The sequence below is a fragment of the Rissa tridactyla genome, chromosome Z, assembly GCF_028500815.1.
Source record: "Rissa tridactyla isolate bRisTri1 chromosome Z, bRisTri1.patW.cur.20221130, whole genome shotgun sequence".
Taxonomy (NCBI): domain Eukaryota; kingdom Metazoa; phylum Chordata; class Aves; order Charadriiformes; family Laridae; genus Rissa; species Rissa tridactyla.
In genome coordinates, this window is record NC_071497.1 from 84,130,428 (window position 1) to 84,150,817 (window position 20,390).

General features: G+C 51.4%; 1 protein-coding gene across 4 annotated transcripts in view; it reads right to left on the reverse strand.

Moving 5' to 3' along the window:
- The window catches only part of LOC128902582 (zinc finger and BTB domain-containing protein 7C-like), a 163,495-nt gene that overhangs the window by 94,986 nt on the left and 48,119 nt on the right, over window positions 1-20,390 (reverse strand). The window contains exon 1 of one of the 4 annotated variants that reach the window (XM_054185850.1): window positions 13,583-13,670. The exons of the other annotated variants lie outside the window; for them this stretch is intronic. The gene's annotated coding sequence lies outside the window, so the exon portion shown is untranslated. Of the gene's footprint in view, window positions 1-13,582; window positions 13,671-20,390 lie in introns of those variants that run through there. 4 annotated transcript variants of the gene reach the window in all.

Consider the following 20,390-nt stretch of genomic DNA (forward strand, 5'->3'; position numbering starts at 1 on the left):
CAGTTATGTCGTAGGTGTCCTAGGCAAGGCACGTGTCCTCCTTAGGGCTACAGCATAAAAGCAGGTACCCTAAATGGAGGTTTTTTTCACCCAAAGGGCTGAAATGGAGTGCGCCCTCAGCAAGTTTGCCGATGACACCAAGCTGTGTGGCACGGTCGACACAGGGAAGGAGGGAAGGGATGTCATCCAGAGGGACCCGGACAGGATGGAGAGGTGGGCCCATGCAAACCTCGTGAAGTTCAACCAGGCCAAGGGCAAGGTCCTGCACCTGGGTCAGGACAATCCCAGGCACAAACCCAGGCTGGGTGGAGAATGGATGGAGAACAGCCCTGAGGAGAAGGACTTGGGGGTGTTGGTGGACGAGAAGACCAGCGTGAGCCGGCAATGCGCGCTGGCAGCCCAGAAACCTCCCGCATCCTGGGCTGCATCAAAAAAAGTATGGCCAGCAGGGCGAAGGAGGCGATTCTGCCCCTCTGCTCCGCTCTGGTGAAACCCCACCTGGAGTACTGAGTCCAGCTCTGGAGTCCTCAGCACAAGAAGGACACGGAGCTGTTGAAGCGGGGCCAGAGGAGGCCCCGGAGATGCTGGGAGGGCTGGAGCCCCTCTGCTGGGAGGACAGGCTGAGAGAGCTGGGGGACTTCAGCCTGGAGAAGAGAAGGCTCCAGGGAGACCTTCCAGCCCCTTCCAGTCCCTCAAGGGGCTCCAGGAAAGCTGGGGAGGGACTCTGGAGCAGGGAGGGGAGCCATGGGACAAGGGGGAACGGTTTTAAACTGGAAGAGGGGAGATTTAGATGAGATCTGAGGAAGAAATTCTTTACCGGTGGTGAACCCCTGGCCCAGGTTGCCCAGGGAAGCTGTGGCTCCCCCATCCCTGGAGGTGTTCAAGGTCAGGCTGGATGAGGCTTGGAGTGACCTGGTCTAGTGGGAGGTGTCCCTGCCCAGGACAAGGGGTTGGAACTAGATGATCTTTGAGATCCCTTCCAACCCAAACCATTCTACGATTCTATGAAATTGAGCTTTCTTCACCCGGAGCTACCCCCTCAGCTGGAGAAGTGCACCTGGGGGTCCCTGTCTCTCTGCTGAGCCTTGCCTTGCTCAGAGCATCAGCTCCGGCTCTGCTTGGCAATGAAGCATCCCAGTCCTCATCCCAGAAGGCGGACTGGTTTATGACGGTACGTTGGGATGAGGTAGATGATACTGGAAGGGCAGACCCGAGATCTCCCCGGGGTGGGTGTGCTGGCAGAGGTGGGCGTACAGCCCGTTCTACTAATAATATGGATTGCAAAGTAAACAGGTGCCTGACGGTAAACTGCTCTTCTCACTAGTTCTACAAACCTCTTTCCAGGACCAAATCAGACCACCTTCTAAAAAAATTAAAATCAACGCAGAGCAGAGCTTGTGGAAAACAAAAATAAACCACATAAAACACATATATATATATATTTAATAACCCAGTGAAGCTCTGCTGAGACGCACGTGCAGGGGAAACTCATCCTACGCCGGGTGAGAAGCTGGCAGCGCTGCCTTCATTTACAAGGACATCTGCCCTCCCAGTGCCTCTGCCGCTCCTTGATATCATTTCTACGACGGGGATTTGTCAAGCAACAGCTACAGCTGTTTGCACGGGAGTCTCGCCGCTTAGCCGGTGATAATACCGCGGTGCCTGGGACAGCCGAAAAAAATCACGCCGCGTAAATAATAAATACATGGCTGGGTTAATCAGAAAGGGGCGGTGAGCAATGTGGAGATACCCACGGGCTCCCGGCCGCGAGGAGGGAGACGAGAAAATGCCCTGACCCAAGCAGGGGTGAGTCTCACGCGGATCACGGGCAGATCCCAGGAGCCCTTTGCGGATTCACTTCCCAACCATGAATAATTCAAGCAGAAGCGGCTGGAAGTAGGAGAACAGAGAGGTGGGAGCTCAGCGCCGTCGCTTCAGCAGGTTTTATTTTATCGGGCAAGGCAAAGAAACCACGAGCCCCAACAAAGACCCTCAGGCCAGCGTTGCCAGTGTCGTGACTTTACTACAAATCTCATGACATGCAGCGTTTCACCGGATCCCCGCTTGATGAGGAGCATCCTCTCCCTTTCTCCTCCAGCCAGTTTTGTGATTATTTGGCTGGGAAAACAAGGGAAAATGATGCGTTTTTTTGAAACTTTGAGGACCCACCAGCAGTCCACTGCCTAATGACACAAACCATAGAATCACAGAACGGTTTGGGTTGGAAGGACCTTTAATGGCCATCTAGTCCAACCCCCCTGCCATTGGCAGGGGCATCTTCCACTAGATCACGTTGCTCAAAGCCCCGGCCAACCTGGCCTTGAATGTTTCCAGGGATGGGGCATCTCCCACCTCTCTGGGCAACCTGGGCCAGGGTTTCACCACCCTCAGCATAAACAATTTCTTCCTTCTACCTAGTCTGATTCTCCCCTCTTTTAGTTTAAAACCATTCCCCCTCATCTTACCACAACAGGCTCTGATCCAGAGTCCCTCCCCAGCTTTCCTGGAGCCCCTTGAGGGACTGGAAGGGGCTCGAAGGTCTCCCCGGAGCCTTCTCTTCTCCAGACTGAACCCCCCCAACTCTCTCAGCCTGTCCTCACAGCAGAGGGGCTCCAGAGGGTCTCTCCGTGGCCTCCTCTGGACCCACTCCAACAGGTCCATGTCCTTCTTGTGTTGAGGACTCCAAAGGCAGATGCACTACACAAAGCATCCACCAACAAAAACGCCCCACGTTTCCCTTTGAAGATTCACACCAGCTTTAAACTTCCAGACCTCCTCCCACCCTTAGGGACCTCTCTGGGAAAAGACAGGGCACTCAGAGACTGCTTTAGAGCCTTCAGGCTTGTCTGTCCCTGGAAGAGCTCATCCTTCAGTGGGTTCGGCTCAGCAGGAGAACGGATAGGGAAAAAGGGTGCCAAGGAGGAGGATGGAAAAGAGGAGAAACCAAAAAGGTGGTGGAGGGGAAGAAGTGATAAGGGGTGTTCTCTTATCTTTATTCCAAAAGGAATGCACAAGTAGGGTTGCTCCTGTAGGGATAGGTCAGGAGCCCACACCCAATTCATTATCAGGAGGACTGGAAGCTTGTGAGCAAATCGAAAACCATGGAAAAAAGGCAGAGATGGTAAAGACAAATGGTGGAAGTCAAACACAGCTCTGGTGCAACCTGAAGAAATCCAGGACTCATCCCCCCGAAAGAACATTGCCATGTATTGACTGCCAACAGAAGACCCTCATTGTCCAGCACCAAGGGGCGGCTCTCCCACGTGGGGTTAGAAACGGGACACCCAGGCTGGTGACTGCCCGGCGAGCCTGGGGACACCTCATCCCTGGAGAACTGGAGGTGTCAGGGAGAGATTTGACAGAAGACCCTGCCTCAGCAGGATTTCCAAAGCTCCCTGATGGAGAGACGTGCTCCACCATGACTGACACCCTTTGGGAATTCCAGCCCCGCATCTACAGGTGCATTATCTTCTTTCAATTCACTCTGCAATGATGCCAGGACTGGATTTGGCGACAACCAACCTCTTTTCCGGCTGAACTGGAAGAAAACCACTGCGCATATTGATGACGCACCTGGTCATAAGTCCCCTCACATAAAACTTATTTCTTGATATTGCATGAAACGTTATCGGATTCAAAACCACCGTGACTGTGAGAGACATTCACCCAAGATCCCAACACAAAAATCCCAATAAATTTGGGTTTTGGGGTAAACCAGATGAGAAGCAGTCAGGTGTCCCAAGCTAGCTGCGGCCTTTGATGTTACCAGCAAAGAAGTCTATGCTTCCAAATTGTCCTTGAACATAAAAATATTGACTCTATCCATGCTCTCTCCCATTCTTAAACTATTTAAGCTTAATCTTCTGAATTCAAATCATCCCTCAGCACCATCCTTGATCTAGAAAGCCCAGTCTGGAAGCGACATCTCAATGGTGCCTACTACACATGCTTTATCATCTACATCAAGAAAATTTCGCTTCCATCTTTAGCATAAACTGATTATCTCTGGTAGGAAACTTGTTTCTTGCCAAGAGCCTTGACAGAGCTCAGGCCACGCATGACACATCTACCCCAAAATAATTACTTGGCCACGCACCGCATCTGCTCCTCAGGGTTCTGAGTTCCCCACCCTTCTTGTTTCATTCCGTGCGGAAAAATTAACTAATTAATCTATGTCTGACAGATGTTCTTTGAAAGAGACACCACGTCTTCAGAACACAAGATGATGAAAGGAGTAATCGAGTAGATTAGACTGACCAGAAAAGCAAGGATCGTAGCATGACAGCGGAAAGCACCGCCTTAAATCTTTCTCTGATATTTATGATGGTTTTATTTGCATATCAAACTGTGGGCCAATTAGCTGTATATAAATCTATGACGAAATTATGCCGCGTAGCTCTCCAAAGTGAAGAAACGCCAGGGCTGGGCCACATCATCACCCTTAACTCTGCCCCTCCAGGTGTTTCCATTCTAGCTCCCTCCTAATGACCGCGTACGATTTCCCAATTAACGCAACTGAACGACGCGCGTCTTTCGCAATCGTAGAGAGGTATACGCAACATCTCCACATACTGCAAGCTACTTCGTGCGTGGTGGGACCTCCGCATCTCCCGTGGCCACTTCGGCGTCATTATGTTTTCGTTCTCCTCCAGCTAGTTACATCTGGCTACCGCCCCTTGTGGCAGACTACCATCTCCTCGGGGCAAGCTTCGAGGCTTCGTGCCACCCCGTAGGAGAGCAGGGATCCTGCTTGAAGACCCGTAGGTGCCGCTGGGATGCGAACGATAATAGAGACGCACGCCCTCATTTTACATATCAAGAGGAACGTGGGGAAGCAAGAGGCTGGTCCTGGAGCAGCACCGCCTGCCTGGAAGGGGTGCGCGTTTGTAGTCAAACTAGCCACCTCAATGAGGTCTCTGTGCTCTGCCAGATATCTGCAGAAGGCAGCACGCCAAGCCGGAGCCGACGGCCCCGTCTGCAGTCGCAGCCAGCGCCGCTCACAGCCTGTAAATTGGGCCAGCCACCTTGCCCGCACAGGCGGGGAAAGGTCTGGGGAAAAGGGGTCCTGGAGGGGCAAGCAGCGCCGGTGCTCCTCATGGCTTTGTCTAGATGAGGAGCACGGGTGCAGGCCCCTGTAGAAATAAACCAGGCAGCTACGTGATCCCAGCCCTTCCCCACCCCTGGATTCAGCAGCTCTACCTTCTTTTAACACTCAGAATTGAAAATAAAATCGACTGAGTATGTTGCATTGTTATGACCATTACGTCCCGGTTACGTCCCACTCCTTCCTCTTGCCCCCTTCACCAACCTGCCCCTTTTACCCTCGGCCAGCCATATTACATCCCATGATGTTCTACACGTACAGACCACGGCTCAGGGCAAGTCCCTAAAACCAGTGCCTCCGCTCCCTCCCAGTTCCCTTCCGCCAGGGTGCCTGGAGGAGTCTGGTGCTCCGCAGCCTGACGATGAAACAAGCCATCGAGTGGGGCAACCGCTAGGATGGACGACTGTACCACCTTACGATTACTGCCAGTCTGCCTTCACTCACCTAGGGCCACCAAATTAAGCCAGCAGGAGGTTCAAGACGAGCAAACAGAGATGGTTTCCCTGCAGCAGATGGTGGATCTGCAGAGCTCCTTGCTGAAGGACTTGCAGGAGCAAGCGCGCATGGGCTTCGGGAGAGACCGGATGTTCCGATGGGATTAATAAACAGATGCACCACTACGGGATCAGGAAATTGCCGTCACTGGAAACAAGTTTTCTTATAATCAATTAGATCAAGAGAAAGAGCCTCATAGCCCAAATTTCTTGCCGCTCTCACCACGAGTATTTGGCTTGTAGGTGAATTACGGCCCCAAGCAAGGGCAGCATCACTGAACTTCAGGCACATCAAAAGAGTTCCCACCTCAAATGGGTGGGACAGACACGTCGTGGGAGGCATTTTACGGGTGGGGAAGCATCACCCAGACACCCTGTCAGACACGCCGCACAAAAAAGCTGTGCCCGAGGTGGGAATCAAGCCCTGATCTCCTGAGCCCTCTTCCAGTTTCCTTCACGGTTGATAGACACCCGTCCTGCTGCCTTCCCTGTAGCTCGTACACCGTTGTATCTCAAGAGACCTATTTTTCCACCTGGAAACGTTGCCCAGAAAGCAAGTGAAAACGTTGGACATTAATGGAGAAGCAGTGACTCTCTGGGATAGCCCAAAATCAACTCTACAGCATTTGATGCGTGGGGGGGGGGACACGCACCACTGAAGGGACGCAACCGTCCTGTTCATACACCCACAATACGATTTACCTTCTTGACGATCTCATGATGCCACTTTTGGGTTGGGATTGATATCAACCACTCTGAGCTTTCCCTGCAGACGCGCTACCCAGTAGGTCTTCCTCCAGGAAAATCCCAGACGTAAACAAGCCATCCCCAGAGATGATGTGAAGCGGAGCAAGGAACAAGCCTGCGTTCCTCGGGACCATTTTTTTTTGGGTAGCAAGTTTGACTAATTTGAGCGATTAGGCACATATTCCGACATAAAATATTAATATGAGAACAAATCAAAGGCAGCTTGGCTGGCCGGGCTCCTGCTTTGAATTCATTACGTATATAAAAAAAAAAAAAAGATAAAAAAGGAAAGGGGGGAAAAGAAAAAAAAAAAGGTTTTATCTTTTCAAGTACATATGAAAAGGTATAAATTCCCGCCCGACTGCAGCACTTGGCCTCGCTGCGCCGGTTAATTGGAACCAGCGTGCTCCGCTTCCCGGGCGTCCCATTCACAAGCGGGGAGAAGGAAGCATTCAATTTTTCAATAGGAAATTTCATCGCCGGAAAACAATCCACCTTCCTTGCCTCCGAAGAAAAGCCGGAGGGCGAGTTCTCTCCCCGACCACGGTTTCGGCTGACTGCCAGCCAGCCCCAGCCAGAGCTGCCGGCGGGCAGGAGGAAAAGCTGCAGCGCCGACTCCGCAGACCATCCCAAAGTCATGAGATCGCCCTCGACACAAAGCTCGGTGCTTTTTATTTTTTTTTTTTTTTTTTCCCCTTGGAAACACATTGAGTTCTTTTCTTTTCCTTTGGGATTGCCCAGGGGTCCAGTTTGCAATTTTTCTTTCCGTAACCGCATGGGCTAAACAAGCCCAGATTTTGTCATGACACTTTTCCTGAGATTTTCAACTTTCCACCCAATTCCAGACCTGGGACTTCATGGAAAGCACCCGGCTGTATCCACAGGCCACGGACAGGGACTTCCCTAGAGGCAAAACCCACTTTAAGTGGGGTTTTATGAGCCTGGGACTGAGCAAAAATCACTTCACATCTTTTAATAGTTTTGTTGTTTGTTTTTTTTTTAAACTTCTTTCATTCCTAAAGTTGGTGCCTTAAAAAGTTCAATAAGGCTTCAAGGCCACAAAAACCTGTGAGATGCTCCAGCAGGACTCAAGAAAGCCAAGCGACAGGCAAAGGGACTAAGCAGAGCGCTGGCACGTGAAACGCAGCACGGGCCAACATAACACCGACGCAAAACAACTTCTGACAACGGTGGCTGTGAGGATGGAGCTTCAGGATTAAAAGAGACTCGGAAGCAATTATCCTGCCTTCCTCTATCCCATCACATCCAGGGCCAGAGGGCTGGATGAGGAAGCAATCACGGCCAACGCATGGAGCTCCTCAAAAGTACATCGAACTCCGTCTTTACACCTCTTTTCCTCCTAATATCTCTAGAAAAGGGTTGGCGCAGAGTCATTCTCAGCTGATCCGTAGAAACAGTCTCCTGACCCCCAGTGCGGCATCACTGAGGTACTTTTAGCTGCCATGAGCTGATCGGTAAAGGGAATTTCTGAAGCAGAGACGTGCGACTGGGAGTGCAGACCCGGACCAGTAACTGATGGCACAAGGGGCAGGAGATGGGCGACGCTGAGGGCAGCAGCTGGAGCGGAATAAGGAAAGCTGAGCACAAAGCCAGCATGGAGTCACATGGAGCGCTGGATATTTTGGGCAATGGAGGCCTTGGTGTTCCTCCACTCCAGCAGGAGATTGTGTGTTCCTCTCAAGAAAGCAGGATACAGTTGTCCCGAGGCTACCTAGAGTTAGGTATAGGATGCCTTACACAGCCCCAAAGGAAGACATCAGCACTATAGCATCAAAGTGCCAAAAGAGTCCTCAAGAAGTCTTCTGGTTCACCCTTGGCCCAAAGCAGGGATCCCCAAGGACGCACAGGAGATGCTTGTCTACTTCAGGACTGCCAAGGATGGATCCACAGCACCTAAAGGGGCCCACAGGAAAGACAGGGAGGGACTCCGGAGCAGGGAGGGTAGTGATAGGACAATGGGGAATGGTTTTAACTGGAAGAGGGGAGATTGAGATGAGATATTGGGAAGAAATTGTTTGCTGTGAGGGCAGTGAGCCCCTGGCCCAGGTTGCCCAGAGAAGCTGTGGCTGCCCCATCCCTGGAGGAGTTCAAGGCCAGGTTGGACAGGGCTTGGAGCAACCTGGTGTGGTGGGAGGTGTCCCTGCCCAGGGCAGGGGGTTGGAACTGGGTGATCTTGAAAGTCTTTTCCAACTCTAACCATTTTATAATTCTGTGATTCTATTGTCCCTGGTGTTTCACCAACCTTTTCTTTAGAGGTACTTCACTGCCCTAAGGATTTGCTCTCAATGGGAAGACCCGTCACTGGATTCTACTAACTCCTCAACAAGCCAAGAAAGTCAGGCAACACTTTATCTTTGCTGGACTTCATCCTGGCCTTGACACACAAGGCTTGGGCCACCCTGTTGAACTCAAGGCTCCAAGCCCTAATCCAGACCTGCGCACCAGAGCTTATCGCTCTCCTTGAGCACCAAGGATCACGCTAAACCCCAACAAATTTTGGACCAAATGAAAGGCGAGCATCTATTTTTGCAAGCCAGGGTCACCTTTGTTGAGCTGCCACCAAAGCCTCTCCTCTAAGTCATTAAGTGCGATGGCCAAAACATGATTCCACCTCGCTCCTCTCCCGCCTCTTCAAGGGCAGGATGGCAGTACTCAAGCCGCTGCAGCGCTGATTGTCCTATTGTTCCACAAAGTGGTTCTTCTCCAGCAAATTGAACGCTGAGAGCCATCAGAGAGCGCCCCGGACAAAGGGACCAGCGCCTGTTTCTGGGATTATTAGAGGGAAGCAGAAAGAAGCCTCTTGAAGAGTCTTCGCGGCACTTAACGTTGACAGCTGGAAATAATGGATAGGACAAAAACAGAGCAAAGATGATTTAAATTAGGCAACTTCCCGGAAAGTGGTGTTCACTTAAGCTTCCAAAGGAGAATTGCTATTTCTTAGAAATGTTAACGCTCACGTCTGTGCGCGCTCCCCCTCTGCAGCGTATATACACACACTCCCATCCATTTTTGGGTGCTCTATAGAGCAAATTTGTTCAATTTGCCAGTGGACGCCGCATCCCTTCCATTAGGAGACGGAAAAGGTGTAAATGAGCAACATCAGCGGCAGCTCATCAATCCTCAAACAAAAACAACCTTTAATTTCTATCCGCCGCCAAAAGTTCAGGGACCTGTAGGTAGAGATTTACATGCACGTGCTCCAGAAATCATTCATTACACAGCTCCGCCAACGTCAGCCGGAGGAGAGGGGCCTCACTCTTACTCCGGGGGTTTGACCCAGACAGAACGACAAAAGCCCTGAAGAAACTTCAGTGCCATCTCATGCCAGTCCCAGCTTGGTGGGACCAGCGTGGGGCTTGTTTTAAGTAAGCGGCATCTCCCATCTATACCCATCATCTTCCTCCTGCCTCGGGGAGCCCACCCGTGCTGCCTGCCAGCATCCTTCGGGATCCCTCTTCTGGTGCTACGTCTTCTGCCAGAGCCGGACCGAGACGAAGTCACTCGGAGCGAGTCCTTGTATGAGGGGGAGGCCCAGGCATCCCCTCTGGGCTCCCTGCACACGTGGGTACAGCTTCCCAGTTCAAGCAAGGCATCTCCCAGCGGCCCGAGATGACAGGGTGGCTTCTCCCTTCCGTGCTCTCCCTTCCGGGAAACGTAGCTACCGCCAGCAAAACTGGAGCGACAGCACTGCCGAACAGAAGGACTGCCTTGAGAGCTCCTTCCTTTTGCTGTGGCTGTCCTACCAAAGCAGCTCCCAAGCAGCCTTAGTGGTGGGACCCTTATATTTGCTGCCATCTCCATAGCTCCTGCCCAGAGCATCCGTGTTTGCCGCCAGGACCCCAACAAGGCCGCGCCGACCACAGTGGCTTGCTGTGCTTTGGTGCAGCCTTAAAATGGCCGGTCTTGAGCAGACGCTACTAGATACCACCCGTTGGAAATGCGTTGGTGATGCCTCCTCCACTCCCCGCATGCTGGGACTTGCCTAGGTCTGTCTCTCCTCTCCTCCATCATCCTCCTCATTTCACCCAGAAACCCTGCCCGAGGTATCTGCCGGACCAGGGCACCCAGACGTCCCGCAGGATGTTCACGCATGCACACAGGACATCTTTGCACCAGGGCATGGAGCACCCACGTTATCTCTGACTTCGTTCTGGGCATGGGGTCAAACATGGAGAGGCCAGGGGACAACATCCCACCCTCTCTCCCATGGTGGCTGTGAGCAGGGCTCAGTCCCCAGAGGACTGAGCCCCCAAGGCACAGGGAGCTGAGAGGCAGCCACAGAACCATAGAATGGTTAGATTTGGAAGATCATCCAGTTCCCATCCCCCTGCCATGGGCAGGTACACCTCCCACCAGCCCAGGTTGCTCCAAGCCCCGGCCAACCTGGCCTCGAACACCTCCAGGGATGGGGCAGCCACAGCTTCTCTGGGCAACCTGGGCCAGGGGTTCATCGCCCCCACAGCAAATAATTTCTGCCTAATATCTCACCGAAATCTCCCCTCTTCCAGTTTAAAACCGTTCCCCCTTGTCCTATGGCTCCCCTCCCTGTTCCAGAGTCCCTCCCCAGCTTTCCTGGAGCCCCTTGAGGGACTGGAAGGGGCTGGAAAGTCTCCGCGGAGCCTTCTCTTCTCCAGGCTGAACCCCCCCAGCTCTCTCAACCTGTCCTCCCAGCAGAGGGGCTCCAGCCCTCCGGTCCCAGCAGCACAGGTCACGGTGCGGCTATCACACAGCCCCTCTTACGCTGTCATCACCCGGCTGCTTCAGCCCCAGAGACCCAACAAACCCATTTCCTAGAGTCTCAAGGCTTTTTAAATCCCTCGGCATCAGCCCAGGCTGCTTCCAAGAATCCTTCATCACTGTTGGGACCGGTGTTCCTCCTCACCCAGACGGCAGCTATCCCTCAGCCAGGGAAGCAGGAGAGGGGTGGAGTGACACGCACGTTGCACCGGGTGAATGAGCAAGCTGTCTGCTTTCGATAGATTTGCTTACACTCTGGCGGCGATCCGTCTTTCCAGACGCGGCGCTTTGGTTTTATGACCGGAAACACCACGCGAAAGCAGCTCCTGAGCATCAGAGGATGCAGCCCAGCAAATCCTGCGCTCATCGCCGCGACGGATAAAAGCCCGTTTAAAATGGTTCCCCACGCATGGAGCCCTCTGCAAGCACCTTTGCAACGATGGGTGCTTCATACCTTCCTTGCACCCTCGTGTGAGTAGGTAACAAGGCTGCTGGCCTGTTTGGCCACCTAAAACCCTGAGACACCATAGCAGTAGCTGGGAGGTGATGGTGGGACCGATCCTGGCAACTAACACCATCCTTGAAGAGAGGAGCCTTCACAACAGCTCCCAGGAGTCCCCCAACACCACCCCTCTGCTGAGACACCGTGAGGTCTCCGTTCTGCAAAGGCTGCCTTTGCAGCCCAAGGGGCAGACAGCTCTTGCATCAGATAAGGTTCACGGATGGGGCAGACAGAGCTGGGAACGTCGCTCTGGGTTTGTGCAGCATCTGGCACACCGGGACCTGACCCAGGCGTCCCCAGGTCCTGCTGCAGCACCAGTATGCAGCAATGGCTCTGATAGAGGTAGAGGAGGGAGGACGAGAAGAAGGGAGGAGGACAAGAAGAAGGGAGGAGAAGCAAGGAAGAAGAAGAACAAGAAGAAAGGAGGAGAAGCAAGGAGGAGAAGCAAGGAAGAAGGAGGACAAGAAGAAAGGAGGAGAAGCAAGGAAGAAGGAGGACAAGAAGAAAGGAGGAGAAGCAAGGAAGAAGGAGGACAAGAAGAAAGGAGGAGAAGCAAGGAGGAGAAGCAAGGAAGGAGGAGGACAAGAAGAGAGGAGGAGAAGCAAGGAGGAGAAGCAAGGAAGGAGGCGGACAAGAAGAGAGGAGGAGAAGCAAGGAAGGAGGAGGACAAGAAGAGAGGAGGAGAAGCAAGGAGGAGAAGCAAGGAAGGAGGAGGACAAGAAGAGAGGAGGAGAAGCAAGGAGGAGAAGCAAGGAAGGAGGAGGACAAGAAGAAAGGAGGAGAAGCAAGGAAGAGAAGCAAGGAAGGAGGAGGACAAGAAGAAAGGAGGCGGACAAGAAGAAAGGAGGCGAAGCAAGGAAGAGGTCTCTGAATTCACCATTAATACATTTAATGGAAGTGGAGCAACACCTGGATCCATTCGGCATGGAATGAGGCCACCATACTGTTCTTTCTGCAGGCAGTCAGTAAAGCAGCTCACCTCCTGTTGTCTGCTCCGGCACGGAGAAGATGCCGGAGAGCAGAAGCATGGACACGTTATGGGCGAGAGACGCTGCAGAAATGCCGACCAGACACTCTCTAACAGGAACGTGCCAGGCAGCAAAGATGGTGAAAACCAACCTGCCCTCACGGACGTCTTTCAATCCCATTTGTGAAACAGGAGACTCAGGAAAATTGGAAAGGAAACCATGGGTGGTGTGAAAGTGGGACAAGACAACATCTGTTCTGGAGTCCCGCAGCTGGAAGGCACACAACCTGCCTTTGCTGTGGCTGCAAGGGACACTCCGGTCCAGCGAGGGCTTGGAGGAGAGGAGAAAGCTGCCCGCTGGGCTTTGTGCTCTGGGATTCAACCAGCACATCCACACACCACAACTGAGCTGGAGGACCAGGGGCCTCACCCCGCTCTCACCCCTCCCCACGAGCCCCAGCGCGACCTCGCATCCGGCGACACCTCCTTCGGGCATTCCTTAAATGCCCCCTAAAAAGACCACCACAGGTCAAGACGCGGGCATGACCCACCGCTGCGTGGTGACCCATGGGGTGGGAGGGCAGCGGGATGCAGGAGTGAACGGAGCGCTGCTCTGACGGGCAGACGGCCCTTCGTGGTGCTCCCCTGCTCCTTCCTCAAAATCAGCCAGAAAACAGCAACCGGAGCTTCTCGATGGCACAGCAGCCTGCAAAGCAGTTCCCAGTGAGCCTGCCATACCACACCTCAGAGGAGCGTGCGAGAAAGATAGGGATACACGTGGGAATAATTTGGGATTTTATCCTCTTCCCGAAGCACGAACGGAGAGGGAGTGCAAATTACTGCTTTCTATTACAGCTGGCAGAAAATTTGCAAAATATCAAAACGCTGAATGTGCTCATGATGCTGTAGGTGGGAAAATTCTTACGGATCATCTAATCTAATAATCTAATCTAATCTAATAATCTAATCTAACCTAAATCTCAAAGTATTTACAGAACCACAGTCCTTACCATGGTTTCAAAGCGGTATTTCCAAGCTGACGTTCCCGAAGGTTAAGACCGAAAGCTGAGTAAATCCTCGGTTCAACTTGCTCTTTACTGGAAAGACAGAAAGAAAAAGGAAGAAGAAAAGAGAAATAAAAATAAAAATAAAACTGAAGGAGAGGGGAAAAAGAAAAGGGGAGAGGAAAAGAGGAAAAAAAAAGGGGGAGAGGAAAAAAAAGGGGAGAAGAAAGAAAAAGGGGGAGAGGGAAAAAAGGAAGGGGGAGAGGGAAAAAAGAAAGGGGGAGAGGGAAAAAAGAAAGGGGGAGAGGGAAAAAAAGGGGGAGAGGAAAGAAAAAAAGGGGGAGAGGAAAGAAAAAGGGGGAGAGGGAAAAAAGAAAGGGGGAGAGGGAAAAAAGAAAGGGGGAGAGGGAAAAAAGAAAGGGGGAGAGGGAAGAAAAAAAGGGGGAGAGGAAAGAAAAAAAGGGGGAGAGGAAAGAAAAAAAGGGGGAGAGGAAAGAAAAAAGGGGGAGAGGAAAGAAAAAAAGGGGGAGAGGAAAGAAAAAAAGGGGGAGAGGAAAGAAAAAAAGGGGGAGAGGAAAGAAAAAAGGGGGAGAGGAAAGAAAAAAGGGGGAGAGGAAAGAAAAAAGGGGGAGAGGAAAGAAAAAGGGGGAGAGGAAAGAAAAAAGGGGGAGAGGAAAGAAAAAAAGGGGGAGAGGAAAGAAAAAAGGGGGAGAGGAAAGAAAAAAGGGGGAGAGGAAAGAAAAAAAGGGGGAGAGGAAAGAAAAAGGGGGAGAGGAAAGAAAAAAGGGGGAGAGGAAAGAAAAAAGGGGGAGAGGAAAGAAAAAGGGGGAGAGGAAAAAAGGAGAAATAAAGAGAGAATAAGAAAGAAAGAAGGAAACGAAAAGGGAAGGTGAACAAAAAAGGCAAAAAAGGGGGGAAGAAAAAGGAGGAAAAAAGAAAAAGGAGAAAGAAAAAGGGGGGAGGAAGAAAAGGAAAAAAAAAAAAAGCGGGGGGGGGAAGAGAGAAAGCCAGCAAGGAAGAAAATCTAGAAAATTGATAGTTTCCAGATACCAAAGGAACAACCTCAAGTCATTTTTTAAAAAGTCCGAGTCCTTCCTAATAAGATGCCTAACAGTCTGTGAATTATACAGCCATAAAACTTCCACTTATACGCGACATTTGCTGGTAGGAATAAATCAGGGCTCAGGAAAAGAGGAGACGCTTTGGAGTTCGACGGGTATTATCCCTGTCTCTAAGTGTATTAGCGGTGGTCTGAAAGCAGGACATTGTCATCCAGACAGACGGACGATGTTCATAACCAACGGTAATTTGTAGGACGCGTAATTAGCTCCTACCAAAATAGCACAGCATGTGGGGTTTGGGGTTTTGTTTTTTTTTTTTTTTGCCCTTTTTAGTAGATACAGTCGCGTCGTTTCTTTTGGCTCGTTGAAACGAAATCTGCTCTGCACGAGCGGAGCAAGAGCTCAGACCTTCAGCAGCTCGGATGAAACAGGTGGCCAGGCATCAGGGGAAATGCAGCTGCTTTTTTTTTTTTTTTGAAAAAGCTAATAAAATAAACAGATGATTATAGAAAATGAAGATGAAGCTGGCTTCTCTTTCAAAAAAAAAAAAAAAAAAAAAAAAAAAAAGAAAAGTCAGGGACTAAGTTTAGACTGAGCAAACGCTGATTGAAAACACACCCTGCCATCACCTCGCTGAGTTTTACCAACTCCGCGGAGTTTTCAGCTAAAAAAAAAAAAATATTTAGGAAAAGAAGAATCACCCGCTCAGGGCTGATCATCCCCAAGCCCGCGGCTGGCTGCAAAGACCGGCTGCCTCTGGTTTAACATCAACCAGGCTGGGGGCTCCCGAAAGTCAGGTTTAAGCCTTCATCCCTGCCCTCGTCATCCCCCCCCCCAGACGACAGCGCGCAGCACTTCCGCGGAAGTGGAAATTTGGATCTGGTGAAGTCCCAACCCTTTAATTTGCCGCCGGGAAAAAGATCGGAGGCATCTCTCCTGCATGCTCCGCGGCCGCTCGCTTAAAACCGTTGGTTATTTCACGGTGGAGATGCACCAAAACAACAAACTAGAAGGGGGGGGGGGGGGAAATAAAGCCCAAACCCACCCCAGAAAATAAATGCCTGTATCCCTAAACAAAGCGTCAGTGTGGAGCCAGCACACCCTTATATTTAGCGCCGCAGGCAAAGCCTTAAAGTTGTAGCACGTTTATTTTCCGTGAATCACGTCAAAGCTACAAGATCAAAAAAATAAAAAAATAAAAAAAATCCCCGAACTCTTGCTGTTTGCCCCTTTTTTCTCCCACGGGGCACACCGGGCTTGTTGCTATCACTGCTTTATTTTTATTTTCTGAGCTCAGGAGTTTTGGGGACGGATTAAGAGACTTCAACAAGCTCAGCTGAAGTTACCCCAAGCGAACGCAAGTGCAGATTCCCGCAACCCCGAATTATCGACTTGGGGGTTTTGTTTGGTTTTTTGTTTTTTTTTACGGTGGAAAAAAAAAGTAGTTATCAGGCTGAAATGACACCTCATAATATTTAGAAAATGCTTAAGGGCTGGTTGCTGGTCTGAAAGGTTCTGAATTCCTCCTACGTCTACCTGCCGCAGCAGAGCCAGCCTGGGCGGCAGCCAAGGTCAAAGCCCATTTGCAGAGGGCACGATCTGCTGGGATGTCCGACACAGACAAACACGGAGAAGGGAAAATGGGAGCTACGGAGAGGCGACGGGACCTGCCTCCCACCCCTCCTGAGGCTGCATCCAGCCCTAACCACCCCACCGCCTCCCTCTTGGCCTTGCGACTCGCTTTCGCTTTTCATGCAATGCCAAAAGGCCCGGGCGCCGCGGCAGATGCCGCGCGTTGAATTGCGGCCTCCTTTGCCAAAAACGCGGGGAGAGCGGAAGGCTCGGCCAGCCCATAAAAATTCGCCTCTCCACTTTGCCACTCGCACAGCTGTACCGCGACGGCAGGGTCTGGAGCCGGGGTTATCTACGGGGACGTCGTGGGGGAAAGGGATATGAGTCCATCTCGCCACAGCAGGAGCCGCGTTCAAGGCCAGGCTGGATGAGGCTTGGAGCAACTTGGGCTGGTGGGAGGTGTCCCTGCCCAGGGCAGGGGGGTTGGAACTAGATGATCTTTAAGGTCCCTTCCAACCCGAACCACTCTATGAGTCTATGATAAGCTGTCACTGACCTTCCAGAGATCCCTACGCAAGCTTCAGGGGAAAATCTTCAAGGATTGACTGTGATATTTCATCTTTCTCCCCCTCTTCCCTTTAACTTTCCAGCAAAGCTGAATGCAGAAGAGCGCCCTAAAACCCTCACGAGAAAGAAATCAATCGTTTGCTTGCCGAGCAAGTAGCTACAGAACTCGTTTGGTTAGTCAACCACTCATCTTCTCTTTATTCCATCAAAAGGGTCGTTCCCTCAACAGTCATAACATCTGACAGCAGGACAACCCATAACCCCTGCCACGAGGATCCACACGCTCCAAATGGCAACCGCCGCTGGGTCAACCCTGCCTTAGACAATAAAACACGAAAACGTCAACCAAGTCTACGCTCTGCCATGAAAGCCTGCCTCCACACCCAGCAAAGAGGTCTTCTCCCTTTCACTGACGTTTCAACGATATTGACCCGAAGTTTATTTTTTTTTTTGCATGCATTTTAAGAAAATACTGAAAATATTTCTTCAGGAAAGGAACCGCCGTCCTTCCCACACCTCTCACCAGGGGACAGGGCGGTCCCCTGCAGAATGGCAACATGCTGCTGTGGCTTCCCTCCCCGTCACCATCATTTCCTACGTCAGATGAGAAGATAGGAGTGAAAAGCCATTTTCCCTTTCCACCCTGTGTTTTCAAGCTGATTGGCAACCTGGGAACTTCTTTTCTCCTGCACAAGACCCGACATTAACCCAGTGGTAAAGAAGCATCATCATCATAGGCTTAAGAGCACCAGTCTTTGGAATGATGTCCCACATCTTCCCCCAACCTTTCCCCTCCAAGCGTTCCACAGCTTAGCACAAGGTGGAGGATCACAGAATCACAGAATGGTTTGGGTTGGAAGGAACCTTCAAGATCATCTAGTTCTAACCCCCCACCGCGGGCAGGGACACCTCCCACTAGACCCAGGTTGCTCCAAGCCCCGGCCAACCTGGCCTTGAACACCTCCAGGGACGGGGCATCCACAACTTCTCTGGGCCACCTGTAATGATGAGCAGGTTCGGCTTTAGCGCGAGGTTGCACCACGCTACAGCGACAGCCAAGACATGGCACGTTTGACAGCTACACCAGATGCGATTTAGAAGTTGGGAATCAACTAACGATGCACACAGCAGAGCGGCTTTTCTTGCTGCACAGGCCAACTCTGGAGGGACACCATGAGAAAAAAAACCCGTATTGTGTCAATGTACAGGCATTTGGAGACAACCCAACAGCAGATCTCTTGACTGAAAGGGATATTTTTGTTTGTTTGTTCTGAACTGTTGCTTGCCAGTGCAGGACCTCACGTTGGGCATTTGTCCTAGCACACAGTTGACATGCCAGACGCTCTTTCGTCTTGCTAATCGTTGAAACAAACTGCACATTGAATGAGGTCCTTTGAGGTTGGCAGGGGCTTCACATAACGGCCAGCGTTGAGCTAATTCTGCTTCCACTGAATGGAATAGCAAATGCACATTGGCAAAATGCTCTTCGCTAATTTTTTTTTTTAATAACGCAAACCCGAAAGCGCTAGAACAACGGCGAATGCCCTCAGAAACCTCTTCCCCTCTCCAGGTCAACCCCCTTGCTGGCCTCCAGCTTGTAGAAAGACCAGCGTGGCACTGAACACCAGAGATGGGCAAACCACCTCACGGGGTCCAATGGCAGCTTTATTCAGGCTCAGGTGGTCGCGTATCAGCCAGCCCTTCCTTCTCCTAGTCCATGTGTGCTGTGCTCTCCAGCAGATGTAAGAGGAGTTGAGCAGCAAGCTCAGATCAATGGGGAGTTTAAAAATCTGAGCAGGAGACTGGAAATAGATCTAAGTGGTGGGCCTCGGAGCCTTAGGAAGCGTTTGTCAGAGCTACAGGAACCTGGGGACCACGAGGGATCACCTGAAGGACTGAGTCCCACTGCAGGACACCGTGTAAGAGATGGGTAATCTACATGGGACCACAACACGTCAACTCAGGCCTGCACCATGGGAAGACACACCTTCAGAAAGAGCTGTCTAGCCCCATGTCTTGTTTTTAAGAGTGGCCGACATGGGATATGCAGGAGAAATGTACAGAAACGTATGAACATACAGAGGTGCTTCCTTCCCACTCAACCCAACCAGCTGCTGACCATCCATCCCACCTGTGAGAGGTTCCCAGGCTGGAGGCTGCATCTGAACCCTAGAGCTAACAGCCCTCGCTGAGCCTTGAATTCGTCTAATTGCTTTTCGAACCCTTTTATATCTTTGGCCTCCAAAATACTTGGTGCCAACAAGCACCCCACTTTAATTACGCGCTGCGTGAAAAACTATTTCCTTTTGTTTGCCTTGAACCTGCTGCCAAATAATTTCATTTCACAGCCATTCGTTTCTGGGTTAGAAAAGAGACAATGAATAAACCGCTCCCTGCTCCCCTTCTCCACACCAGTCATGGTTTGATATTTCTGTCTGTCTGAAATCTCCAAGGACATGTTCAAGATCAGGCTGGACAGGTCTCCGAGCAACCTCATCTAGTTGAAGACGTCCCTGTCCATGGCAGGGGGTTGGAACGAGATGGTCTTTAAGGTCCCTTCCAACCAAAACCATTCTACGGTTTTTATAGCCCTGAGGGACCTCATCCGTTGAGCCTTCTTCCTATGGGTTCTTCCTACCTTCTTCCACATTGGGGTGCACGTTGGCCAAGATGTTCCTGCACCATGAAGTCCAGCCACATATGTCACGCTCTCCTTTTCTTCTCAACCTTCATGCCAACTTGTAGCATTCAATCCTTCATTTCCTTCAATCAGAAATTCAAGCCAGAACCCAAACCCCTCCATTCCAGACATTCCTGAGCGTTGCGGCTCTGGACATCTGGCTCTAAATTTTGCAGCTTTCACCCATGATCCCTACACACCAGATGGCTGCAGCGAAAAAAAGAAAAAGTCATTCTTCTCCACGTCCAAGGCACAGCAAAACTATAACATCACTGCATCTGCAGCAGCTTCCAAAATAGAAAGTGGGCCACGGGGGCGGGAGAAGAGGACACGGAAGGACAAACAGCATCCTAGGACATCAGAGAGCGCAAGACCTTGGCCAGACCAGGGGCAGATTTCACTGAAATGAGTTGCCCAGAGAGGTGGGAGATGCCCCATCCCTGGAAACATTCCACGCCAGGTTGGACGGGGCTCTGAGCAACCCGATCTAGTTGAAGATGTCCCTGCTCGTGGCAGGGGCGGGTTGGACTAGATGGCCTTGAATGGTCCCTTCCAACCCAAACCATTTGATGATTCTATGAGCGTGCACGTGCCCGCGCGCACGCCAGCGGACGGCTGCTCTCCTAACGAGGACACCGCAGGCTTAAATCGCAACGCTTGGCATGGCACAGGGCAGGGCAGGGCAGCGTCTCCAGCTTCCTCCATCCCCCTCGATATTTATGTTACAACCAGCCGGATTCATTTTTTGCTGACTGCGCTGGCTTGCCCTCCCTCTGCCCTCTGCAGAATTTCATTAATGCTGCTTTGCTGGCTGGGGAGGGGAAAAAACAGTCTCTTATTTTGATTTTATTCCTCCCCTCTCTCCCTTTGGCTTCAAAGTACTTTCAAGGATCTCCTCCTGGTGTCTACACGTAACATCCCTTGGCATTACCCA